The sequence below is a fragment of the Falco peregrinus genome, chromosome 12 (assembly GCF_023634155.1).
Source record: "Falco peregrinus isolate bFalPer1 chromosome 12, bFalPer1.pri, whole genome shotgun sequence".
NCBI lineage: Eukaryota > Metazoa > Chordata > Aves > Falconiformes > Falconidae > Falco > Falco peregrinus.
Window position 1 is genome coordinate 2,153,804 of NC_073732.1, and position 17,501 is coordinate 2,171,304.

The 17,501-nt window shown below is 47.3% G+C and overlaps 1 long non-coding RNA gene across 1 annotated transcript; it reads right to left on the reverse strand.

The window, feature by feature from the left end:
* Window positions 1-1,480: 1,480 nt before the first annotated feature.
* LOC114013136 (uncharacterized) lies at window positions 1,481-4,364 on the reverse strand. The gene is made up of 3 exons (XR_003555998.2): window positions 4,077-4,364; window positions 2,725-2,906; window positions 1,481-1,667 (listed from the first exon to the last, which is right to left on the reverse strand). It is a non-coding gene; the product is annotated as an uncharacterized LOC114013136 (long non-coding RNA).
* Window positions 4,365-17,501: the final 13,137 nt, after the last annotated feature.

Below are 17,501 nucleotides of genomic sequence, written 5' to 3' on the forward strand. Positions count from 1 at the left end.
GGATACAAAAACAAACCCCTTTACTGTCTATTGTTAAACTTTACTGTCTAATGTTTTAATAAACAGTCAAGTTCTTCCTCTGATCATTAAATCAGCAGTAAAGCAGGATGGAGACTGGTTTATGAGATTCTATCTGCATCGGTAACATACAAATGTAAGGTCCTGGCGGCTGCGAACAGCTACTCCCAGTTGCATGGCCTCCTGCCCACTTCAAGAGCTGGATCTGTTGCTGGTTTGGAAGAGGTAGGGCTCATCCCACCTCACAGGAGGTGGGCAGAGAGTGAGACCTCTCAAGGGCCCTCCTCAGCTGAGCTCCACATCAGTGGAAAGAAGATAGTGCAGATATGATGTTCTGCCCCCAAGAAGGATTAAGGGAATACTCCTGGATATGTCAGATGGGGCACATCTTCTTAGAATGGCTCAGGACAGGCAAGCTGAGCAGTGCTCGTTACTCTGAAGTCATTGGCAATTGAATGGAAGCATTTAAATGGCAGCAGCTGACCACATTCGGTGGTCAGAGGACCTTCACCATTAGCTCAGGGCTCCTGTTGCACCCACAGCATCACAGAGACCAGGCATTCATCAGGAGTCTCAAAGGAGCTGGAGGATTGACTGAATGCGAACCAATCCAGCTACAGATACGGGCTTAAAAACAGAAATAATTAAACCCACATGGTTTAGGGTGAGAGGGGGAGGGTGTATTATCACATAGCTGGGTGCAACCCGATGGTCATCCTGCAGCAGCAGATGCTGGCTCTGCGCTCTGCAGCGTCAAAGCTGGAACACTGCTCAGCGGACTCAAGTGCCATGCAATTAGGCAATGCCTAAAGAAACTTAAACCCATTGTTATCTCTGGGATGATTCATGTTTCCTTGAAAGCAGTAACACCCTTTAATCTTTGTTTTTCCAGGAATCCGCAGCCTCCAGCACAGCAGCTGTGGGTGGGTCGTGTAGACCCAAGCGTGAGCAGACACGGTGGTCCACTCACTGGTTACATTCACTCTCTTCGTAGGACTAACTTCTAAACACCTTCCAAAACCCCTTATTTGCTATTTTACTCTGCAAGTAATAACGACCATCCTACCACTCATCCCCTAAGTAATTGTTAATAGCTCACAGTTGTTGCATCAACTTTGATTACTAGCAGTGAGGTTTTATCTCCTCGGGGTTGGCTTTGTTGGCAACAGATATCTACCAGGTTTCCCACTTACCACCATTTGTGGGCTGTTCCAACCGTTTGTCCAGTCGTAAAATTATTAGCACATTATCCCTGGGCAATGGCTTGTAATTTTCTCTTTTTATTACTCAATAAACAGTTTGGAAGCCAACCCCCCAGAGTGACAATAGAAACTAACTAACTAACTGCTTACACATACATAACCGATGCCGCAGAGAGAGACGGTGAAAGAACACCGAAAAGCTACCCAAAAAAAGAGGAAGGAGAGAAGAGTATTTTAGTAAGATCTTTTGTATTGAAAGGAAAACGTGGTACAGGGCATTCATAGGGCAACGGGTGAAAAGAAACAAAACCTTGAGAAGTCCTGCAGGAGAGAGTTGCTGGCATAAATATCCTTGGTAACTGTTCCAGCAGCACAGGCCCTGGTTTTCCGTATCTTGGTCCCAAATGCCACCACTCACAAGCGAACGTGCCTAGATGCCTGGAGAGCCTTGGGAAAGAAAAATACAGCAGTCAGCTGACACAATATAGCTGTAGTTATTGCAACTATATTCTAGCTAGCTATTTCTAGCTATAGCTGGGAGAAGGGTCTTTGATGCGGGAAGGAGATTGTTGTAAATGAAAAAGAAATGCAGTTTACAGAGAGTGAAAAGTAGTCCTAAATCTAAGCCTAATTGAATTCTAAATAGCCTGGATGTTTTCTTTCCATTCACAAGCTTGTTAAACTTCCAAATATATGTAGATATAATCTTACATTTTCTAAACATTTCTATTCAACTTTCTTTTTCGATGTGACATTTTCTATTTCAAAGTTGACCTATTTTGAGGAGTAAGAAAATTAGCTGGGTTGAATAAAATAATGCCGGTGTGTGTGTGGGTCCTTTCTCCAAAGAAGTATACTCCTTACTGGGAGCTACCAAAACAGATTTTATTTATTCTTTTGAACTCCATTTCAGCCACGGAACAGAAAAAACTCAAATCTCTACACAATTTGCACAGCAATGATTTCCAGCCTACTTTCACACTTCAAATTAAGCTATGTAATCTATCCCATGGATTTGGGATATAGGAATTTGAAGTGTAACTAGGGACTGATAAATTGAGCATTGGGTTTTGTCTAAAACAAAGGTTTCTTGGGGCAATATCTCCCCACGAAAGAACTGACCATAGCCTACTCTGTCCTGTTGGACACAGATTTCTCTTGATACCCATCACTGCAGTTCATTGGCAGCTTTGGAAATAAAGGTGAGCGAAGATTTGTATTGCACGCCTGTCTGGCAGGCCACTCTGGGTGAATTCCCTCACAGCCAAGTGGCAGCTTTTAGGAGTCATTCTTCAAATATTTTGAACACTTCCTCTGCCAGTATTTGATTAAAGAGATTTTTAATCAGTGCAAGATACCTTATAATACAGCTGCCATTGGTGTGAGAGGAAATAAAAATCTCACACCAGTTCTGAAAGCCAAAGACCTGTATTAGAGCATCTGTGCAAGGCTGCATGTTTGAGTTTGTTGTTCTTGGAGAGGCTTGTTAATAAGGATGACTTACTCTTTGCAAACAGCAGCAATGCTTTTGGTACTTGAGAGATGCTCCTTGACAGAGCCGGGAAAGGCTGCCTCACTGGAAGGCCTGGGCAAGATGACACGGCAGGAGGTTTTCCTTCTGATGCAGGTTGTTGAGGTTTTTTGAGCTATTCTGATACCATTTTCCTGCTCTGCAACAATGTTGGGCTGGAGAGAAAAAAAAAAATATATATCCATTTGGATTACTGTTTGCACATCTCAGAGCCTTTGCTCCAGGCTGCCTGGAGGCTGTTGGACAATTCTGCGCCATCACCAGGTTTCCTTGACAGTGCCTACAAGATTTTCTTTCTAAAGCCAAACTCTGAGGCACAGATCTCCTCTGTGCACCAGCCCCTGCAAACCAGACCTCATTTGAAGAGTTACTTGCCAGAATATGTGATGGAGTGAGACCTGTGTAGCTTTCTGATAGCGTAGCACGGAGCTCAACTTCCCAAAACTTTTCACAATAGGTTGTGTTGGGACTGCTCGGTGCAATCAGTGCATGAGCTGCTAATGTGGAACTCATGATTGCTTGCAGCAATCACGGGGTCTGAAAATGCAGCAGGATTCAAAGGAAGATCAGCCACTCACACAAGGTAACAAGGACATCTTAAAATGAGCCGCTATTGAATTGGGATTGGGAGCTAATTTATCCCAAGGGAAGGTTATTCGTTAACTGCCTCTTGAAGAGTTTCTGATAGAGCTGAAGGAAGGGTGACAATCCTTCTTCACAAAAACCCCCAAGGATTATTCATCCTCCTCTGGAATGAAAACTAAAGCTTCTTGAAGGATGGGGACAGGGACTTCAGACAGCAGCACAGACACTTCAGGTTCAAATCCCTGTCGCCTGAGCAAGACAGAGGTTTTACAGCCCCAGAGAACAAGGCTGACACTGTCCCGTCTGGGATGTTCCAGGGTATCCCCTGCAGCTTGTTGCCACTCCAGATGGGTGCTAGCCCCTCTAGGATGCTACATCGTATCTGCAGCTACTGTCCAGATGCTCAGTACCTGTCACTGGTACCAACCACCACAGTTAGGTGCCTGCACGCCTACCCCAAAATGTCTTCAGCCAAACAGTGGGCATGTGAGAGACCAAAAATCCTCTTATTCAGACAAAGACGATTCTTCTGACATCACTGCCATTCCTACCCCCTTGTTTTGGTAGGCAGCTGAATCACTGACAACTTGCTAGACCCTTGCTTGGCCAGTTCCCAGAGCCAGAAACACCACAAATACATCAGTCCTTATTCCTTTCCCTTAAACTTCTTGCAATATTTCCCAGTCTTTCTCTTATCTCTGTGAAACCATCAGCCTGAGACACACCTGGGCCTCGCTCACCTTCAGGCACTTCAGCGGACACAGTGTGTTTCCACATGGACACCATCTCACTGTCTTGTGGAGAAGAGTCTCCTTTAAGCCGTTCAGAGGCCTGAGGACATGGTAGAGCTGGTCAAATGGAGTAAGTCCCCTAAAAGATGAAGGACGTGAGGTTGAGGTGGAGGGGCTCCCTTGGAACAGCCTGTTCTGGGTGGCTGCAGAAAGTCACAAGTCTGTGATTGAGAAGCAGAGTTATTTCCTCCTAGGAAGTCCGCTGGGTCAGGCTCCTCACCCAAACTCCCAGGCCATTCAGACCCAGGCAGAGCTGAGCATCCATTCTAATCACTCCACAAATGCCCTACAGGATGGAGACAGTTTAACCTCTAAAACCCCAGGTGAGCGGACCACAGCCCTGCAGGAGGAGGATGCCCTATGCAGTGCATTGCATCCTGGCATCGTTGCAGGAGGCATCCAGCCCTGGGCCTCGCGTCAGAGACAACAACCGACTCCAAACGCAAGCAAAGATAAAAATGAGGCTCAGACAGAGCAGTAAAATAAATCAGTGACAGAATCTCAAAAAGAGACAAATGAAGTTGGAATTTGTCCTTGTTTATTTTAATGTTTGGAATGTTTTTGAGGTGATTTATGCCTCCACTTCAATATGTTCCTCTCCCTTTGTCTCTCTCTGTCCCCTCCCTTTTTTTTTTTTTTTCCTTGAAAACAGAAAAAAAAATGTATTTGGGAGTTAATTGGATTTCCAGGCTTCGCAGCCAGACACTGTAATTGATCTCTGAAGAGATGGATTTGTCGGTTAGCTGGGCATGAATTTGACAACAGGAGAGAGAAGGGAAGAAAAATTTTCCCCTGCACACAGAGCAAAAGGGGGGTCACACTGGCAGAGCCAGCAACCCGGAGCAAAGTCCCCCCTTTTCCCTGACCTTGTCCCACATTTCCAAGTTAAATAGTGCTTGTAACTTTGAGCCCCTTCAAGTAAGATGGCCAGGAGATGTGAGATGACTGGGACAATCCCCTTGCTTAGAGCTATGTCTCAGAGGAAATTTTTTGGCTATTTTGCCCCAGCGTTTTGAAGCCACACATGGAAGAATGCCTGTTTGCCTTTCATCCATGACATGGGACACTCCTTGCCTTCTTGTTCCCTCCTCTTCTTCGTCCTGCCTTGAAAGTCCATCATCTTCAAGGCATGGATGCCTCAAGGAAGATCTCCTGCAGCTCCTGCCACCCCACGCATCCCCCCCAGTCAGTGTTGCTCTCACTCTAGCCCAACCTTCACCCCAAAACCCACATCACTCACCCCTGCTCTCCCCAAAAGCCAGGTGCCATCTTGAATCTCCTTGAGCTTCTTGTCTCAGCAGATGAGTTCACAGCATGAAGTGAAGGAAAGGCATTGAGTTGGGGGGTACAAGGATGCGCCTGACTGCCTGCACCCATTTTGCCCAACCAGTTTCCCAGAGTCCCAACCAAGCCAAGATCACGCTACCAGGCAGAGGGATGGTCAACAGCACAAGCCTTGAACACCCAACAGAGGTTTATCCTCTGTTGTATGTAGCAAAGAAATTTACATTCTGGTCTCAGCTCAGCTACTGCAAGGGGCCTGATCCTGCTGTTCTGGACCGAGCTATACTGGAGGATGCTGTGCCTGAAAGTACCTCACCAAAACCTGTCACGGTCCCCTGCTCTCTGCTGCCCAGCTCCGCAGCAGATGGCAAGCAGCCGTTCCAGACAGACTGCAGTGCGCTCCAGCAGTGTCCACAGGGAATCCAGGCTCCCACAGATCTCTGTAGGTAAGCCCACATGGGAATATGGTGCAAAATGCACATAGGAGCAAATTTCCAAGACACGTCCCTGCGGTTTAGTGTTGCCTGCCTCCAGAGTGGATGAGAAAGGCATTTCTGGGAGCGTGGCCACACAGTGCAGCCCAGTGCAGCAGGGCGAGCACTGGTTTCCCGGGCACAGCATCCTTTTCCCATCACAGAGGTGCACCCATCCCTCCATCCCTGCACGCTCAAGCCCCAGGCTACTGAAAGACTTTGGTTATCTTGGAGTGCCACATCCCAGGGAAAAAAGCTCTCTGCAAAATCTGTCTTTCAGCACAAGTCTCTTGACTCATTTCACATTTTGCTGCCCATTTATCTGAAATAACAGTCTGGTGGTCCACTGCTAGAGCCTGCAAGGAGCCAGGAAAAATCAACAGCCTTTCTGAGACAGACCCCCCTCTACCTTTGCGGGTAACCCAAAGGAAGGTATTACATTCCCATACACCTGCCAGCCTGCCCAGATGAGGAACTGCTGTCCTTTTATCCGTTAGAGGCTTGTCGGAAAAGCCAAGCACAACCCAAGCTGCACTGATGCTTTGCTGTTCAGAAGCAACCCTATAATAATTGACCCAGCATTTCTGTGCTGCTGACACCACCCTGGCACAGCCCCACAGAAGGAAACACGGGGTTTGTACAATGCATAATTAAACTATGGAGCTAACTTCCACAGGAAGTTGTCGTGGCCAAGAATTTGTGACATTTCAGGGAGGAAGCAGGCATGTACGCGGATAACAAGAATAGCCGGAGTTACAACAGCTAAATACCAGCATCTCTGCTGAAAGTGATATTAATATTGCAGGCAACCTCAAGCTATTGGAGACAACGAGCCGATCTAACATGGGGCAGGTTTGCCTTCTGTGGCACCTCCCTTTGCAATATCCACTTCTGGCCACCCCTTGGAGAGGACGTGAAGCTACGTGGATCCCATCCATTTCCTGCAGTTCCCCTCAATTATGTATTTTTCAAAATTTTGTTTTTCTAAAGCCTATGTCAAAATTACCATGCAGTCTTATTTTGCCGTTGTTTGCACTGGCTGTAAAACTCTGTGTAATGGGAGATTTCTGGAATTGCAAAGCAAGTTTATAGGCAGGAACACTGCTTTGTGCAGGTGTAAGATATCACTCACTCCCGAGCATTACAGCTACTACAGACTGTGACAAGGAAGCAGCTCACAAATGGTCACGCAAAGGAAAACATCTGTTACGAACTAGCAGGTACACAGATCATCTGCAAATTGCACAGCTTGTGCCTGATTTTCCCTTGCTTTGTTTAGCAACTTGCAGTGCTGCGACGCGGGAGGCAGCTGCTTGCAGAAGGGACCTCCGCGGTGCAGAGCAGGAGACGATGGGGGCAAGGTAGTATCAGGCACAGCATCCCCCTGACCCTGCAGAAGATGTAGGTCGTGCCACAGGCACTATTTAACTTGGGAGTGCTCCAGAAAGTCAAGTTATACTTTACAGCAGGCATAGTGCCCCCTCCCCTGCAGACCCAGGTCTCTCCTGTCCCAGAGGTACCAAATTTTCCTTTTGCACGGGCTCCTCAGGCTGGTAGTTTGCAGAGTCGCCGTTTGCCTCCACCTCGCACACAAAAGATTTCCTGATCTCGGCGAGACCTTTACATCTGCTTTGTGTTACGGGGCTTAGATCAGGAAACAGAAGGATTCTGTTTTCATCAGACAGGATCTCTGGTTGATCTGCAGCCAGCCTCAGGACTCAACTGCAGTTCCCAACACCACGTGCCATGGCTGGAAAGGAGGATCCTCTCCTGCACTGTCTCTGGTCACCCACTCCCTCTGTTCCCACCGGTGCAAAAGGACTCGAACATCTCAGACGCAGACCACAGTGCTAGCTGTGTCCAAAATCTCTCTGCTTGCTCAGGATCCAGACCTCTGGAGTCCTTCTTAGCTTTGCACGAGCTCTGCTCCCATCCATCAGGGAGCCAAGGATACAATTTTCCCTCATTTTTTCCTCTTTCTTTTTAAAAACAATTTAAATAATATTTATATGCTCTTTACTCCTTGAGCAAAGCAAAGGGGGCAGGAGAAGGGGACCCATCCCCATCCCCACACTGCCATCACTTACTTTTTGCTCCTGCTCCCCTCGGCTCTGCATCAGACACATCAACACTTTTGGCACGTGACTTATCATGTCAAGAGGAGTTCACCACTTCTGGCACTGAGCAACAAGACTTATTAAGTCCTGGACACACACTTCAGCAATCAATGGGAATTTCAACTGCGACTTCATTGAGAAAGGGATCAAACCTTTTAAATTCACATTCCTCAAACACGGTAGTCTTGCACATTGCAGAAGTCCCACATAAACATCAGGGCTTCGTAAGCATCTGCATGTGCTCCGGGTGGACAAAGGGTCACTGTACCGAGTCTGGTGAAACTGCATGTGAAGCTCTGTGCAATCCTTGTCACCCAAAACTGAGGTCAAGGTTGGTGAGCTCAAACTGGAACTGGTCTATCCGGACCATCAGAGCAAAGGTGGCCTTTTTACAAGAGTCAGCTGCTAGGAGATCTTGACTTGTTAGTCTAAGAAAATAAAGGTGAAGAGGTGATAAAATTGTTCTCTCTCCATGTATCAGGAGGTTTAATATGAAGGAAGAGAAAGTGCTATTTACAGTGAAAGGACAACATCAGCAAAAGGTCATAACCATCCATGAATAAATTTAGGTGAGAAACTAGAATAAGGCTTCTCGCTGTCCAAACAATTAGGAGAAAAGCCAACGCAGTATGTAGGGTTTTTTCAGCTTAGAAGAGGTGCTTCATCAGCTGCAGTAGCTGAGAGCGGGACCTGGTGGCTGGGAAGTCCTGCCCCAACCCTGTCCTAGTTGTTAAAGCAGCGTTACCGCAGACATACAGGCTGCAGATGCCAGAGGGGCAAGGTGTCCTGGGAGATGGAACACATTCGTGCATGGTCAACTGGTTTATTGGGAAACAAAAAGTGACCATTTTGAGGTTTGGGTCTGACATAGAGTAGCAAAACCCAAAGGAAATACAAATCAAGACTGTGATCGTGCACAGAAGCAAGCTGAGCAGCCACGAAGCACCGGGGGAAGACAGGGCGAAGCATGAGCAGAAGCTCTCTGCTGATGAACCAGCTCTGGCTGTCCCATAGCAGCCCACACGGAAATCCATATAGAAAATCATTAAACAATTACAGCCTCCATTGGAAGAAGATTATCCTTTGAAGACATTTCCCCAGAAACCTCCGTTCACAGCTTTCAAATAACCCCCTGCCTCATCAGAATAATTGCCTGGAGTAAATGCTTTGTAGATCAGCAAACACTAAGCAGAAGGAGAGCAAAGCAAAACAAGCCAAGGCCACCCCACAAGCTCTGCCTCCCTGCAAAGTCACGGGCCCCGGACCGGCTTGTCCCGAAATACCCCCACACCACGCACCCCATGGAGGTGTCACCAGCCGAGCATCAACCCTGGCAAGTCCCGGTGACCTGCAGGGAAACGGGCTGTTTCCAGCAGAGAAAGGGTTTTTTTCATAAAATAATCACTCTGTGCCAGCTCAGCGGTTTGCCAGAGGAAATGATCTGCCTGAAAAAATTATCCAGCCAAAAAAGTAAGGTCTAATACACTGGCTGATTTAACACACAGTATTATCACTCCCTACAGACAGAAGCTTCTCTTATTTTGAAGGTGCTTAAGCACCTGACTTCAGTTAGGCCTAAATACTTCTCAAAAATCTGGCCCTTCATGCAGAACCAAGATAATCTTTGAAGACACCGCGACTCAACTGGCTTTGCTAAATCAATCTCGCCTTATTTTATTCAGCGTAAAAAAAGTTCCCAGGGATCACATTTCTACCAGAACTTGTTAACAATTTATAACTATCACCTTAATCATTAAAAACAAACAATGGCAAAGGGAAAAAAATCATTAAATTAATCCCTGATCTGGAATCCCAGGAAAGAAAATGAATTATTTTTCAAGACTGCAAGAATTAGGGGCCAGCCTTCCAGATCGTGTAAAAACATGAAGAGCAAGCGTATGCACACGCTGCCAGACAGCATCTGAGGCTGCTGGGGGGTGGGAGGGGGGGGCTGCACTGCTTTGAAGCTCCTTGCTGTCAGTCTCTGCAGAGCCTGGCAACCACATTGTGATAGAGCGAGGCGGCGTTCAAGGCAGGATGCGCCTCGAGCTTTCAGAGTTCTTTCTGAAGGAGCACGGGCTGGGTTGAGCATTGCAGTTAGTGTGCTGGAGCTGTACTGCGGCCAGTTCTGCTGGAGCAAGGAGAGCCAAGCCCTGCAGAATCACCAGGAGGACCTGGACCACAGCCTGCCACCCCTGGGCTTCTGGGGAAAGCACATCCCTCTTTCCTAGAGAGCTCTGACGGCTCTGCCTCGCTCTATTCCCATTAAAATTAGCATCCCTCCCACCCATCCGTGTTTCTGACAGCCGAGTGGGCTCCTGGTCCCTGACCAAACTCATAAATTAAGGCAGCAAGGCCTGTAGGAAACATTAGGAGCTTTTATTAGACCAGCTGATAGAGACAGAAACAAGGACATGTCTTGGATGCAAATGCTGCTCTTGTCTCACGAGACTCCAAGCCCACACACTTGTCAGGTTTGGGTCGGATTTTTTTTTCTGTTTTTTTTTCCCCCATTTGGACTAATAAAGGTATTAGGTATCCTGTAAAAGCTATAGTTCACCACAACGACAATCCCACCAGCACTAAAAATAAATGGCTATGTTAAATGGAGAAAAAACAGCGCAGGGGCAGGAGGGGGAAGCATCTTTCAGTGCAGGAGAAGGCAGCGGTGGGTCTGGCGACAGGATCCACACTTCAATCCCAGCCCAAGGGCTTGCAAACATGCAGTTCATGCCCTGCATGTCATTGAGCAATTGAAGGTGATAACGGGCATGGATAGACTGAGGTATGATGGCTGGAGGAAGAAAACACGCTCCCCAGCTAACTGCGTGTATGCCCAGTGCTGGACCTAGATCATGTATGGTGAGGCTTGGAAAATTCAGGATTTTTTCCCACTTGGCTGAAGTGGGAATCCTTCTTTGACAGAGCAACATGCACATGGCTGCTCTGGCTGGTCCACCCAACAGAGGGCACTGGCACACTGACCACAGCACCAGCCTCTCCCGGTCCTCCCCACCAGGGCTGCCTTCTCCTCCCCTCCGCACCAGGGATGACCTTCCCACTATCAAGTTCTCCATCACCGTCCTGGCAGGGGTTGCCATGTCCCCACCCAACACAAATCAATAGGGTGTCACCTCCGTGGGGCGAGGACGGGAAGGGAACGTCCCAGCATCATGCCAAACAGACTTCCTCGTTGGTGTCGCCGCCATCTGAAGGGGTGGTCGTGAGGAACGCTGGTGGGAAAACCTGGGTGGGGGCGGGGGTTTTGGGGGGGAATGGAGGCCTTCACTTTTCCAGGCTGTTAACTGTAATTAGCCTGGTTTCTGAGATGTAATTATCTCACAATCTCAAAGCAAACACCCTGGAGGAAATTGCACAGTTAAAGACAGCATGGCATTAAAAATAAATTGTAAGAGTCCTGCCCGCTATTGCTGCAGATCTGTCAGCGTTTTCGCTCTAAAAGCCCCGGCTTGGGGGAGCTGGAATCACCCAGCTGTGACTTTCCCTGCCAAACTGTCTGCCTAGACAGAGGATCGCGCCCTGTCTCTCTTACGATGCAGAATTACAAACAACCACCCCTCTCCGCGATGATCAGGAGGCATTCAGCTTTGTCACAGCCCAATTACAACATCGCTGCACTTTGGGGGTGGGGAGGTTGTTTTGTTTTGGGTTTTTTCCCAGAGGAATTAAATTCTGCAGGCTGTTTAATACAGCGCACGAACAAAGCGTGCTAGGTGTTTGGAAACAAGTCAGCTGCTTACAGACCACAATACTCCTTCCTCTTGCAAAAGGAGCTCCCGAGCCTCCTCCCCACTGCCCTTTTTGTTGCTGCTTGAGTGATTCCCATTAATTGGGACCGTGCTTCATCCTCAATTGCCATGCCAGGGAGGTGGAGAAACCCAGACAGTTCCAGAGCTGGAGTCAATGGGCAGCTGGACCTCCCCAGAGGCTCATGGCTCATCCCGTGCTTGGCTCCCACCCGGAGAGCTTTGCTTCCCGCTCAGCCTCCAGCTTCAGGGCCAGGCCACCGCTCTGAGATGCGTGGCTGACGCGTGGGTGAAGGAAGTAGGGACAACTGGGAAGCAGGGCTGAGCTCCTCACACGCCCACGGAGCACACAGTGAGGCCACCAGGGAGGACTCAAAGCTTGTTGGCTTACTTCTTACTTCTAATTTTTGGAGTGTCTTTTCCATCCACTGCTGTAAGATAACGCCAGCCTAGATTCAGATGTACGCTAAAGGCAGCAGATACGCTGGTTTAGCTCAGCAGAAGGCCCCCGGCAATGTCATCCCAAAGTGCCTTACCTCATGGCACTCCTCTCTCACAGCAAGCCCCTTCAAGTGGGCAAAACTTCAGATCACAAGAAGGTATGGGTCACCTGAACAGAGCCCGTGTCCCAACGAAGGCATGCGGTGTCACGCAGGGAGGAACATCCCAGGAAGGAAGCAGTACCTTAATGGCTTTAAAAGCTGTAAGTGACACTCAAACACCTCCTTAGCATCGGCAGAGAGCTGGGACATGCCACCATCTCTAAAACCATCATGCTCATTACACAAAACACCACTTCATTCATTCTGCCACAGCTGAGGTGGATGAGGGACTCCCAGAAACACACTGAGCCCGTGCTAATATCCTCACCTTACAAGAGATGACCCCCAAAAAGACCACTGCTGTGCCTTTCATCAGAAACCCAGCTTCCCTCAGGAGTCCTGCAAATGGGCTTCTGCAGAGCAGAGCCCTGCCCTGTGTCATGGGTAATTAACAGCTGCTTCTGGAGAACGAGATACAACCTCCAGGAGCACCAAGCCCCACTTAGTTAAAACCCTAATACTTCTTACAGTATGAATCAATCCCACTGTCTCTCCTCTCCACATATCTAGTCACTCACAGGATGCAAAGAATAAGTCTGGAGAGCCCATTAAAAGCCACTCGACTGGAAAATAGTTTCTGGCCTAATTCTAGCGCTGGGGTCTTAGTCGGGGAGAGAAATCTGACAGCACGAGCGTGTCTGCAGGGAGGAGCAGGCAGAGTTGTTAACTACTTCACCAATCTAATGTATAGTACTCTCCAAGAGTAATTAATAATTAATATTCGTAGCCTGCTTATATCTGTTGACTCTGTAAACCACAGCCTCTCACTTAAAGGACTCTCGGCTTGCTGAGACAAACTGAAGAACATCCCCCACAGAGAGACTCAGCGTAAACAAGAGCAACAGCAACTCCCAGCTACTCAGCCCTAGTATTAATCCCTCTGCTTCTCCTGTCCTCCTCATCTTGTCAAATTAAGCATAATTCCTTAGCAGTGCCTCTGACCAGAGGTGGCTGGAGAGTCCTGTGTGATGGGACCTGGGTCCCTGGTCACTGCAACGCTACTGCCAGTGCTTTAGTGCGAGCAAAATGGGTTGGCACAGGACACTGAAGTCACCAAGTCCATCTTCCTTGAGAGGGTCTGTTCAGACATTCTCGGGCCATGGGCCATGCGCCGTGTGCCAGAGGACATGCGGGACAGCAGTGGAGGGTCTCTAGTACAGGCAAATGCTGTCAACAAACAGCAGTCTTGTCTCCTTTCAAGCACTCGGGGTTATCAACCAAGATAGATTATCAGATTCATAGATAGATTTATCCAATTCAGGAGTTGGGCTGATTGCAACAGAGATCGATTAGAGCTTTCTGAAGACTGAAATTCATCATTAGAGCATTGCCGCTCATCTTGTAAAAGCCTTGAGCCTACTACAGCTCAAACCATTGCCCACTTTTGCAAGTGGTAGAGGACTTCTTGAGAAGGCTGAAGCTCAGCACACTTCCCTCAGCAACCGCTGACCATATTAAGATGATGATAAACTAACCACCAGCCTTCCCTTACTCTTCCAGAGTAAATGCTCAAGCACAGATCCCTGCCTGCTCCCCACCAGCATCCAGGCTCACTCTAAACCGGGCGCTGCGGCCGGAGGTCACAGCTACTCAAGGTAAATGCACGGAGCTGGATGGTTTAGAGTCAACACAGGCATCTAGTGCATGGGGATGAGCATTGCACTCTGTCAGTGTAAACCTGCCCCTCTGTGAGCATACTGCTCAAGGTCTGCTTCTCGAGTGACCTCGAGGTAGTAGCCAACTAAAATAGCCCAAAGAAAATGTCATAAAATCAGGGCAATAGCAAAGTCTTTCTCAGAAAAAAGGCTGCTCAAGCTCACACGAAAAGGCCCACTTTTAGTCACAAAACTCCAGTTCGCTGCCTTCACACCAACCAGTCTTCCTTTCTGCAGTGCAGCCCATAATCCACTCAGCCCTCATTCAAAGCTGCAGATGTAATTCACAGTTTCCCTCTTTTCCCCACCTCCCAACACCAGCAGCATCTTAATCTGAGTTTCAGCCACCAAAAGATGCCTGATGTCTAGGCACCGTGGTCGTGGTATGTGTGGTGTCAGGGTTATATGAGTTAATAGCATTAACTCATCTATGTTATCAACAGCTTGTTGATAATGTATTATCAGCAGCATGCTGAAATCAAGCTATGAGGCTTGGTAACCTACTCTAGGTTACACACACTGAAAGCTGGAGAGGTGGAACAGGTCAGGACAGGTTTTCTTGATGGGACCCTCAAGTCCTGAAGAACAAGATCGTCTCTAAATGTCACAACCTAGATGAATGTGAAGGTCCAGACCAAGGCGCCTTTGTGAATCTGGTTTATGGGATCACCCAAGCAGTCCTGATTTTGCCTCTGTAGCATCATCTCCAGGGACAAGCTGACTTCCACAGAAATCACAGATCACCTTGTCTTTTGACTTTACTCAAGACTTGAAGGAGACCCTTAATAACTTTAAATATCACATGTTGGGGTAATTCGATATATACACAGATAACTTGTTTCGTAGCAGATTTGGGTCATTCATTATATGTGTATATTACTTCTTGTGCTGCATTCCAAGTTTGATAGAACATGAAAAATTCGGTTTTCATTATAAGGAACATTATTCTATCATCTGCATTATGAGTTGTATTTTGTCATAGTTATGATTTCATCTGGTGATAGTCTTCTAAGATACAGGAAATAGTTTAACTCAGTAAGTCACATTTCATATCTTGTTTCCCGCATAAACTCTAAATTCTGTGTCGTTACTTTAATCAGTATGCAACAAATACAATCCCATTGAAATTTGTTTTTCTTTCCAAAGCGTAATGGAAAAGGCCTGCTTGCTAGCATTCAGATGTGAGCACACCTAAAAATACCTAATATCAGGAAACAATTATACATCTTCCCTTGAATTAATAATTTGCATTTAGAAAGGAGGAAAATATGCCCATGAATATTTTTTCCCTATCTTCCTATAAAAAACAAGGACAACCAATGTGATTCTGTAATTTAAAAGTACTGAGGACGTGGTTGTCCTGCAAAGATTTAAGTAGGTTTTAAACACTGAGAAACCAAGGCTTATGAAAATGAACCATGGGAGAATGTGGCAATTTTTGTGTTTTGGTGCAAAAGATTGACATTTTGGGAAAAAAAGCCAAAACATACCTTCCTTGTTACTTGCCTCTATGATTGTGAGCAGTTGTCTTCAGACTCCAAGCCAGTAAGACCTTCCCTCTAGAGTCTCACAGTGAGATAGGTACTGAACAGTTCTGGTTCCCCCAAGATTTCAAAAACTGAAGGAAAATTAAGAAATACGTTTTTAATTTCCTTTTTAGTAAAATGAGAAAACCAATCATTTGGGTTAGAATGAAACCTATTACTCAAACAAAATGCTTCATTTGGTCACCAAGTGTCTGTAAACAGTTTGGTAAGATTTCAAGAAAAACGTATGTGAGAGTTGAAATACGAAGTTGAACATTTTCATTAGGACACGAAACAGAAGGCATCAAGGTGAAACAGGATTTTTTTTGGGGGGAGAGGGTATGATCAGGTCCAAGCAACATGGGCTTAAAGGGAGAGGTATCAGACTACTGCCAGGAACAGACTTAAGACACACCAAGCACAGAAAGAACGAGGGTAAATGGCTGCTTTTTCTCTAATTTCTACTGATGTTGCCATTAGCAGCTTCCCTGAGCTCACCGCTGCTAATCTTGACACCCACCAGCACTCCCTCAAACCAATTCTTCTCCATGTAATCTCTGTTCGCCCTTCACCCCCTTAGGTTCAACCCTACCGAGAACAACAATATCCTCCTGTAAGAAAGATGGAGCAAGCAAGGTTGGAAAGCACAAGCCTCCTCCTGAAAGCAGTCCCACAGCCGGCAACTCTGGACAACAACATCCATTTTGCTAATGACTGGAATAATGATGGCATTCTTGTTAGTAACTGTGGAGATAACAAGGCAAACACTAGTCGTAATTATTGTAAAATGTGCAGAAGGCAATTTAGAATAATAAATGTTTCGAATGCAGAGAGCACAGGCGCACACAAAAGAGCCTGTCGTTAGCTGGATCTCTCTGCCTGTGGCTTACAAGGGCCCTCCTGATTGCATTGTCTGGAGCAACGTGGTGTCATGTGGTGGTGCTCGAATTTAGCAACGACACGTCCTCCGTCCTCCACTGGGGTAAGCGGCACGTGCTGGGTCCCCTGCTTGCAAGGGCTCCTGCTGGCTTTCGAAAAAAAAAAAAAAATTAAAGGCTGACCCAAGCCTCCAGGGGAAGGGAGGAAGAACCTAATGCTCATGGAAAGGACAACCCCAGAGCTGGGGTGTTCCACCATTTCTATGGGGTTGTGTTGGCAGCGGTCTTCCCGTACCCACAGCCTCCCCGTGCGGGTACCACCCTGATACCCCAGCAGGATGCATGCCACCTGCCTGGGCGTGCAGCAAGCTCTCCTGTTCAACAACCCTGCTATTGAACGGGGACATCTCTTCGTGGTGGAAGAAGGCTGGCTGCCATGCACGGGTCAACCTTTGCTTTTATGTAAAGGCAGCATTTAAGGTGCAACATGAATCACAGGCAGCAGTGAGAGATGAGAGACCAGGAAAGAGACCAAAAGGAGAAGAAGGGTGGAGCAAGAAGAGGGGTCCAGAAGGTGAGTGAAGGGGATGAGGAAAGCCAAGGAGAAGAGGGTGCCTGGGAGACTCTCATTTAAAAAAGCTGAAGGCTCCCTGCCAAAGAAAACAGTTGGACATGTAGGGCTCTACATGTCTCTGGTTAATTTTGACCATCTGGCATTTATTGAAATTGCCTCCCTTTGTGTTTTCTACGATGAAGTGGTTTTGTATTCCTGCTTTCTCTCCCTCCTTTCTCCTCTCTCTCAGTCCAATGTGTAGCTTCTCTCCCGCCTTTCATCTCACACATCCCTGTGATAACTGTTGAGCAAAGAAGACAACTGTGGGGAATGACTCCCAGGAGGGTACCAGGGATGGGGAACAAACACCTGCATACAGACAGCCACAGTCCATGGGTTCTGCCCACCCTGCTACCCCTCGTCTTACGTACTTTGCTTCCCTTGGCTCTCAGTCTGGGAAAGTAACAGACTGAGAGGAAAGATGGAAAGAGAAATCAGAGCAGAAGTTAAATGGGAGAA